Source organism: Colobus angolensis, unplaced genomic scaffold (genome assembly GCF_000951035.1).
Source record: "Colobus angolensis palliatus isolate OR3802 unplaced genomic scaffold, Cang.pa_1.0 Scaffold5, whole genome shotgun sequence".
In the NCBI taxonomy this organism is placed as follows: domain Eukaryota; kingdom Metazoa; phylum Chordata; class Mammalia; order Primates; family Cercopithecidae; genus Colobus; species Colobus angolensis.
In genome coordinates this window covers 1,613,726-1,622,350 of record NW_012118487.1, presented here as the reverse complement: position 1 = coordinate 1,622,350, position 8,625 = coordinate 1,613,726, and positions in this window count along the sequence as shown.

Genomic DNA, 8,625 nt, shown 5'->3' with positions numbered 1-8,625 from the left:
GGAGGCTGAGGCAGGAGAATGGCGGGAACCCGGGAGGCGGAGCTTGCAGTGAGCTGAGATCCGGCCACTGCACTCCAGCCCGGGCGGGAGAGCGAGACTCCGCCTCAAAAAAAAAAAAACAAAAAAAAACGCTTATACAATTGGGAGAGGGCTCTAGGCTGTACTAATTATAAGTAGATAAACAACTGAGTCACAAAAAAGACACTTTTGTTGAGTAGGAAAACAAAGTAATCGTAGTAAACTTCATGATTCAGGCTTGAGTAGTTTTTACTTAGCCACAGCTACAAAAGCACTGAATATTGATATAAGCAAAAGTATAATATTTGGATCTAGCTGACTGCAAGTGTAGGTGCATAGTGGGTATAGGCCGTATGATTGAAAGAGAAATAAATCCTCACCTTCCAAAGGGAGAAGTCAGTATTTAATGCCTAAAACCGAAATATCAAGAAGTGGAAATAGAAACACTTAGAGGTGAGGAAGTCAGCACTAGAAGAGCTAACTTTCATATGATCGCCTCCGGCACACAGGAAATGCCAGAAATGCCTGTTTTCGTCATCGCTGAATACAACTTTTCATGTACATCCATTAACTGTAACGAGAATAAAAATTATAACAAAATATTAAAACGAGATAGACTTGTCAATCTTTATGTGCTAATGATAAGTGGAGAAAATGCAAGATGTAAAGCAGTGTGAAAAAAGGAACTCATTTACGTTAAAAAAAGAAATATTTATACCTTTTAGAAAGATGTACAAGAAAATAATCTACTGATGATGGTTGCCTCTGGGGGGCAAAATTGGAGGGTTTAAGATGTGGAGATGAAACTTATTTTTTCCTATATAATTTTCTATACTGTTAAAATCTTTACTTATAAACATTTTTCAATAAAATTAACAAATTTTAAATGATAAAATTTCTAATCCAAGAGAAAAAAGTCTACTTTTCTCATTTAAGTGCTTGCCTTCTACAATAAATAATCTTACTAATTTGGTCTTCATACTGAATTTGTTTTCTAGTTAAAAAGCTTGAGACTTTGGAAGCAATGAAAATTAGAGAAGTATGTCATTCTAAAGAAGCATGTATAATGTTGTATGTATGTTACATGTATAATGTTACATGTATAATGTCACAGACATAATGCATTTCAATAACGTATTTAAATTGTCTATTAGAATTTCTTGCATGGTCATGGCTGAGAATTTCCTTTGTAAAACGTTCCTTGAAAAGTCTCCTTAGCACTTAATATGGGAGGAACTTTTTGGGGAAGGGAGGTAATTTTGCTGTCTGTGGAGGCAGAGGAAGAGATCAGGAATTCAGGGAAAGCTGGTAGTAAGATGGCAAAGGGCCTCTCACCAAATCATCAGTAAAGACACAAAATGTATGGAATATTTGCTGGGACCAGAATTTTCAGAGAGGGGTGAAGAGGTTAGCCTTCTTGTCAATGTTAGGGAAAGAATAGAAGCAGATCATATTGGAATAGAATCTTGGAAGCAGAGAAAGGAAGCTTCAGGAACCTAGAAAACTTATGTGGAATGCTTTGGATGGTAACAGGTAGAACTATAGTTACAACCAAGCACTGCCCAGTTTACTTCTAAATTATACATAGAAACTATAGACATCCCAAAACTTTAATTCTAACGCTTGTTCCACCATTTACCAAATGAACAACTCTGGAGTAAGTAATATAAATATTTAGAATCTCAACCTTCTCAACTCTCCCTACCACACTACCAACACTATTTTAATCAAATACTTGTAAACCTTTAAGCATTTTTAGTGTGAAGTAAATCTATGATACAGCAGTGCTCTTTACAAAATGCTTTATAATTTTCTCATTTCTCAAACTGTAGTTCTTTCACCTATTTCTTTTTTATATCTTAGGTAAATGTAATAGTTTATTCTGTATTTTTGGTAGGCTACTTTGCAAGTTATAGAAGGCAACAAAAATTCCTAGTGTCTGAGCATTTTATTATTTAGTTCCAGCCTAATTTACAAGATCATCTCTGGCTTCAATGTAAAAATTTGAATTTCCTCTGGAATCCTGAGTATAGTTAAGTTCACTGGCATTCTCCTTCTGACTCACCAATTTCAGTCACTTTCTTGTTAGAGGCACTTCAGAGAAAATAACAGATCTCCAGATCAATACTAGAACATCCAAGAGGCATTATTTGAAATTCTGAAGTGATAAGAAAAAAATAAAATGACATTCAAGAGCAATATACAAATATAGTCAGCATATTTTTCTCCAAAATAACTATAATTATTTTAAAATAAATTTAAAACTCAACCATAAATATAAAAGAACCAGTGAAGTAAAACATCCTTAACACTTTACCACCAAAATCATTTTATAGAATTTAAAAACAATGATAAATTTTACTTCTTAGTGACTTTTCAATAACTGAAGTCAAAGTTAATCAAAAATGTTAAAACACACATTTGGTGCCTGTTGAGGAATTTTGAGACGATAACAATAGTTGATTCAGCTGCACAGATCCACAGGATTTGGCAGTCACAGAAAACATTTTGTAAATGCAACTTTTTGGTTAAGAAATAAAATAAGTATTCTTTAGCACATAGAGTATCTCGAACTTCAGAATACAATCTACAAGGCTAACTTATTATAAAACAATCATTTTCACAGCTAATATTTGTATTTCTAGTTGATCATTTAATTGTTCATTTGTTTATTCATTAAACATTGAAAATTTCACACTGGTACCCAAATTTGTGTGGCACTGTGGATTCTGAGGTTCAGAAAGGGGAATCAGAAGGAATAAACTAGTAGGAAGAAGATACTGACCCATCCTGTGATCCTGCAGTATATTCTGTCCCTGCCAGACGCTCCGCTCTATAGAACATACCCGTATGGGAGGGCTGTCTCTCTAAAGTTACCTCTTCCTGTGTCTATGTGATACATATGCGCATACTTCTTATAAATCTAATCTGCTTTCACTGGGTTTGCCAGGAGTGATGACAGACTGTTCAGCTGCAGATCTCAAACACGATGCAGTGGGCTGGGATCTGCTTACCAGAGCTGAAATGCCTTGTTTTAGAAGTGCCTTAACAGCTACCCTTATTGGTCTAGATTTCCCACCTTGACCTACTTCATTCATTTATTTTCATGAAAGTTGAACCTTCTGCTGCTTATTCACATGAAAGCATCCATTAGACCAGAGTTCAGATAAAAATAAGGCCTTTTGTTATAAATTGCTCCATTCACGTTAGCTCTTCTGGGCAATAGGTAGGAGGAAAGAAAACACTTATATCTCTACAAGTAATTCATGGGGAGCGCAGATGTTTTACACCAAACCATGTTATCAAATGTGAGTTTAGTCTCTGATAAAAATAAATTATCCCTCAACCAAACTTCCGGAGGAGGCACAGGACAACTTTCTCTTTGCCCTCTGAAGGGTCACTGAAAATGAACAGACAAAAAAGCAGATTAGGCCGGGTGCAGTGGTAGACCTCTGTAATCCCAGCACTTTGGGAGGCCAAGGTGGGTGGATCACCTGAAGTCAAGAGTTAGAGACCAGCCTGGCCAACATGGTGAAACCCCATCTCTACTCAAAGTATTAAAATTAGCTGGACGTGGTGGCACAGGCCTGTAATCCCAGCTACTCAGGAGGCTGAGGCAGGAGAATCCCTTGAACCTGGGAGGCTGAGGTTTCAGTGAGCTGAGATCACACCGCTGCACTACAACCTGGACAACAGAGCCAGACTCAGTCTCAAAAAAAAAAAAAAAAAGGCAGATTAATAGGAGAAAAGGCACACACATTTCTATTTTTAACATGTATAGCACCAGGGAACTGCAGAATGATTACCCAGTGGGGTACAGAGGCTTAGATACCCCTCTTCATACAATAAATGTGGCGATTTGAGGGACAGCGAATGATTTTTAGGGGAAAATGAATGGACTTGGAGAACATACGATGGCTTGGGACAAGGTGTGTTGTGCCTGGAGAGTAGACAATGGTTTGTGATAAAGTGTACCCAGGCGTGTTGACGGACTTCAGTCTTTCTTCCTGTGATGTGAGTGCAGTTAATGGAATCAGGGAAGCCAGTTGTGTGTTCTTTCGGCTGGTCTGGTTTCTAGGAAGATAAAGGATCCTCAGAGAACAACTTCCTCTTGTTCCCTGGGAGAGACAAACACTGAGAGACAGGGGGTGAGGGGTAGGTCAGGGAGACCTCGAGGTTGCTTTTTCAGTTCAGCATGCCGAAGGACCACATGTCGGAGTTTGGGTTTCTGAGCCACGACGCTTCCCGTTGTAGCAGCAGAGAAGGAGTGACCCCTTTCCTCCCTGTCATAAGGGCCACAACAGACACCTCTGACACAAAGATTAACAAGAGAAAAGCCCGACAAACATACCTGACCACAGTTTTACAGGACGCAGGAGCCGTCAGAATGAAGACCCAAAGGTACCAGGGAAACGCTCCGATTTTCTGCTCAGGTTTCAGGGACAGGGACAGTCACGCAGAAATGTGGTTGGACGGAAGGAAATGATGTAATGGTAACAGGCTACATAGCGACACTCAGTAAGGCCTGTCCGTTCAGGTTTTTCTCGGCCTCCCTGTGCAGCTTTCCTTCCTCCCAGGTATCAGGCAGGGCCCTTTCTATAATGGGGGCCTGTTACCTACAATTGCGTAAGATAGGTAGGGACATTTTTTTCTGGCTAATTCTTACACAGAAAACCAGCCAAAAGTGAAAGTGCCTTTAGGTTCCACGTTGGCTTTGGGGAAAAGGAACTCCGGTTTCTATGACACTGCTTGGGGCAGAGGGATTCTAGTTTCTGTGGCTGGCCTCAGGGGAGATCGGGGCTGAGAGACAGGAGGGTGAGAGAAGGTCACAGGGAAACTTGGCTTCTGAGGCTCCTTCTACAGGCTTCACTTTGAAGTATCCTTTTTCTGAGCCTCAACATTCTTCAGTCTGAAACTTCCCCCCAGTAGTTTTTTTGTTTGTTTGTTCGTTTTGAGACCGAGTCTCGCTCTGTCGCCCAGGCTGGAGTGCAATGGTGCAATCTCGGCTCACTGCAACCTCCGCCTCCCAGGTTCCCGCCATTCTCCTACCTCAGTCTCCCAAGTAGCTGGGACTACAGGCACCTGCCACCATACCCGGCTAATTTTTGTACTTTTAGTAGAGAAGGGGTTTCACCACATTAGCCAGGACGGTCTCAATCTCTTTACCTTGTGATCTGCTGCCGAAGCCTCCCAAAGTGCTGGGATTACTGGTGTGAGCCACCGTGCCCGGCCCCAACAAGTAGTTTGACAGGCCACAGATCAGGTTGGTAGATTGTCTCCCAGGCTGTTTCCAGGCTCTCAGTCCTGGGAACAGGCCTTTCGGCTCATCAGTTGACAGCCATGTCTCATTTCCGCCGCAGTGTTGCAGACCGGCTTCCACCGAAGTCAGGCCCCAGATAGTGTGAACAGTCATATACGTAGCAAAGGGCATTTCTAGGGAAAGAAAAGAAAATAAACCTTTGGGTCTAGAGGGCAGCCAGGCAAGATTTTCAGATGTTAGACTTGAAGCATCTTCAGACGGAATGAGAGCAGACAGTGGCAATCTGACAGATGCTTCCGGTTCGCAGTCTGCATCCGGTGAGCTTTCTAAGTGGCCCACACAGTAACAGGCACAAAGTTTATTTCTACATAAAGTGCTGTGGTGATTTCTCTGAGGCCTATACCAAACCATCCAGTTTTAGTCTGCAGGGTTTCAGGAAAGTGCAGTTTTAATTTCAGTGATTCCAAGCTGGAAGGGTGGAGAAAAATCACAAATAGTGCTTTGGAGAGTCATAATCAGGTATTGCAGGAAACTAAAATAATTCAAGATCTGGTCCAGATTGTAGATAGATAGTAAACCCTCAAAAATAATGAGGTAGAGTCTAATAACAGGTACACTAGAGTTTTCTTCTGAAATACAATTTTTTATTTCTCTAGTCCCCCATCAAAACACATAAAAAATGTTTCAAACAAAAAGTCATCAAACAAGACTAATTTGTTTATAAGAAAAGTTTAGTCTTTAGTCTTTATGATTTTTTACATAAGTATAGCAAGAATAGTGATCGACCATATAGGCTCTTTTTAAATTGGCTTTGTCAGATGACTTTTTCATCAGGAACCTCAGATTGGGCTTTCTAACAGCCTCTCAGGTGTCAGGAGCCAAGCCAAGGGCTCACCCTCAGGACTGTACTTACACAAATAACTGTTTCGCCTTAAAACTAGAACACTCGCAGTTGCCAAGTTTTGGAGGGATCAGGTAGGGACAAAGGCAAATGTTTCAATTTTGCTCATAAAAATACATATTAGCAAATTGCTGCAAGCTACAGAGAGCATAAAAGAGTTTCCTTAACAATGGGGATAAAAACATAAAAGTATGTTTCAAACAAAAAGACACTAAAAAGTCATAATGCTTTGTTAGTTCAGTCCAATGTAATTAATTCTTGTTCTGCTGATATTAGTTAGGATTTTGAATCCAGTTTTTCCATTCGAGTTATGGAAACTCAGTCCAATGGTATGAACTCAAAGTTAGAATTCTTTTTGTTCTTTCCGTATATTTCCTTGAAGACACAACATTTTAGGATTCTAATCACTTGCAAAGAGCTTTTCGAAAAAAACATCAAAATAAAGCAATTAACTGTGGATGATAAGACTTGAAATGGCTATGTTTAAAGATATGACAGGAATTCACAATAATAATGATGCAACTATCAAGAAAATTTGGCCCTCTCTGTGGTACACAACATTTTAACATTAGCCATGTGACTGATAACATATACTAAAACAGAATTTCCAGGATGGCTAGGAATCTCTTACAGTTTTGGAACACATACGTCAATAACATATTCACACAAACATAACCTCAAAGAAGGTTAAACAGCATTTCTTATTTGACAATGTTTGTCATATAATTTAACATATCAAATAAGTCTAATTTAATGTCTTTCTTGGATTTCCAGGAGCCCTTCCATAATGTCTAAAAGTTACTCTGAGGTCAAAAAGACTTAATTTTGGTTTGGGGAAGGTTGCCAAAATAAAGGTTGGAAACATTTGATCAAAAATAGCATCACAGATCCTTGTGAGAAAAATGCCCACTTATTTAAACAAAAGATCTAATAAAGACAGTGTGATGTGCATGGAATATTTTTTTCTTTCTCTCTCTTCTTTTTTCTTTTATAGCTTACTCAAAAGGGAAACAAAAATCCTTTATTATCTCTTCTCTTATAATACATTTATTTAATCTTAGTTTAACCACGTAAGATCCTCTGTTATTTTCTCCTTTTTCAACTATTTTATCTATTTAATATAATATATAATATTCAAAAATTATTTATTCTGAAATGATCTTTAAGTGCCCTCTACACTAGATAAAATTACTTTTCTAAACAAAACACATATTTTTCATTTTTTGTAACTTTTTTCATCAGAAATACATCTTGTTTTGCTTGTGTATTTGGCACATAGAATTGGCCCTCTTATTTTGGTAGTTTTCATTAAATATATTAATTGTAATTTTAACTCATTAGCCTTAATTTTTACTGAAAACCTAGGAGTAAGCAATTTTGACTGTTTGCACTAATAATTTATGAATATACATTTTACAATTGTTAGAAACCTTAGCTTTTTAGAATCTTTTTATGATTTTTAGCAATTCCAAATAAATTTTGCTTTTTAAAATAACACATAAAAACAAAATGCCAAAGTATATAAACTTGAACTTATGCTTATTAATCTTTCAGTACCTTAACTTATTTAGAAATGACTCAGACATTTCATGATGATCTACTATTCAACTTAGTATAACATGACTTTAAGATTTTAAATTATTTTTAAAAATATTTGAACCTAGGACAAGTTTACTTAGAAATGTTTATTCCACGTACCTAATTTACGAATTCTTAATAATTATATTTGAATTGCTCATGGAAAACAAAGCTAGCCATAGAAGTTATTTTTGAAAAAGCAAGACCAAGCTAGCCCTGCATTAGCCAGCTTTGCTTTCATCAAGGCCTCTGTGACACCGACCACAGGATGGGCCTATACTTGTCTAGACCCTGCCCCGCAGCTGGTGGCCCAGGTGCTGGGAAACACATATGTACTCAGGCTTTACCATGGCCACCAGTCCAGATCCCAGAATTCGGAGGCTCAGAACTGAAGACGTAAGCTTGCAGCAGCGTGTGCATCCGAACTGAAGACGTAAGCTTGCAGCAGCATGTGCATAATGTTTCAGGGCAGCCAGCACCCAGCCCACACAGTTCAGTCCACAGACAAACCAAGCAAATATTAAAAACAGCAGGGAAGCTGAGAATAAAAGTTACAAGTTAAACATGGTTCCCCGCCCCCGCACAGGCCCCCCGCCCCTGCCTCTTTTAAATACCTAGGCGATAACAATCTTGTTGGACTAGTAGCTCTAGGTATTAAAAATATATGTATGTGTGTACTGAAGCAGGATATTTCCCTGACCCGTTCACAAGCCCCACAAAGGGGGTGCGCTGTTTACTCAGCCCACGGCTCTCAACTCCTCGTGGGAGGGACTGCACGAGTGAATGAGGTGGGAACTGGAGTGCAGGAGCGCTGGGGTCACCCGGCTGCTCCGACACCTGCAGGAACGAACTCCGCTCACTTGGACCC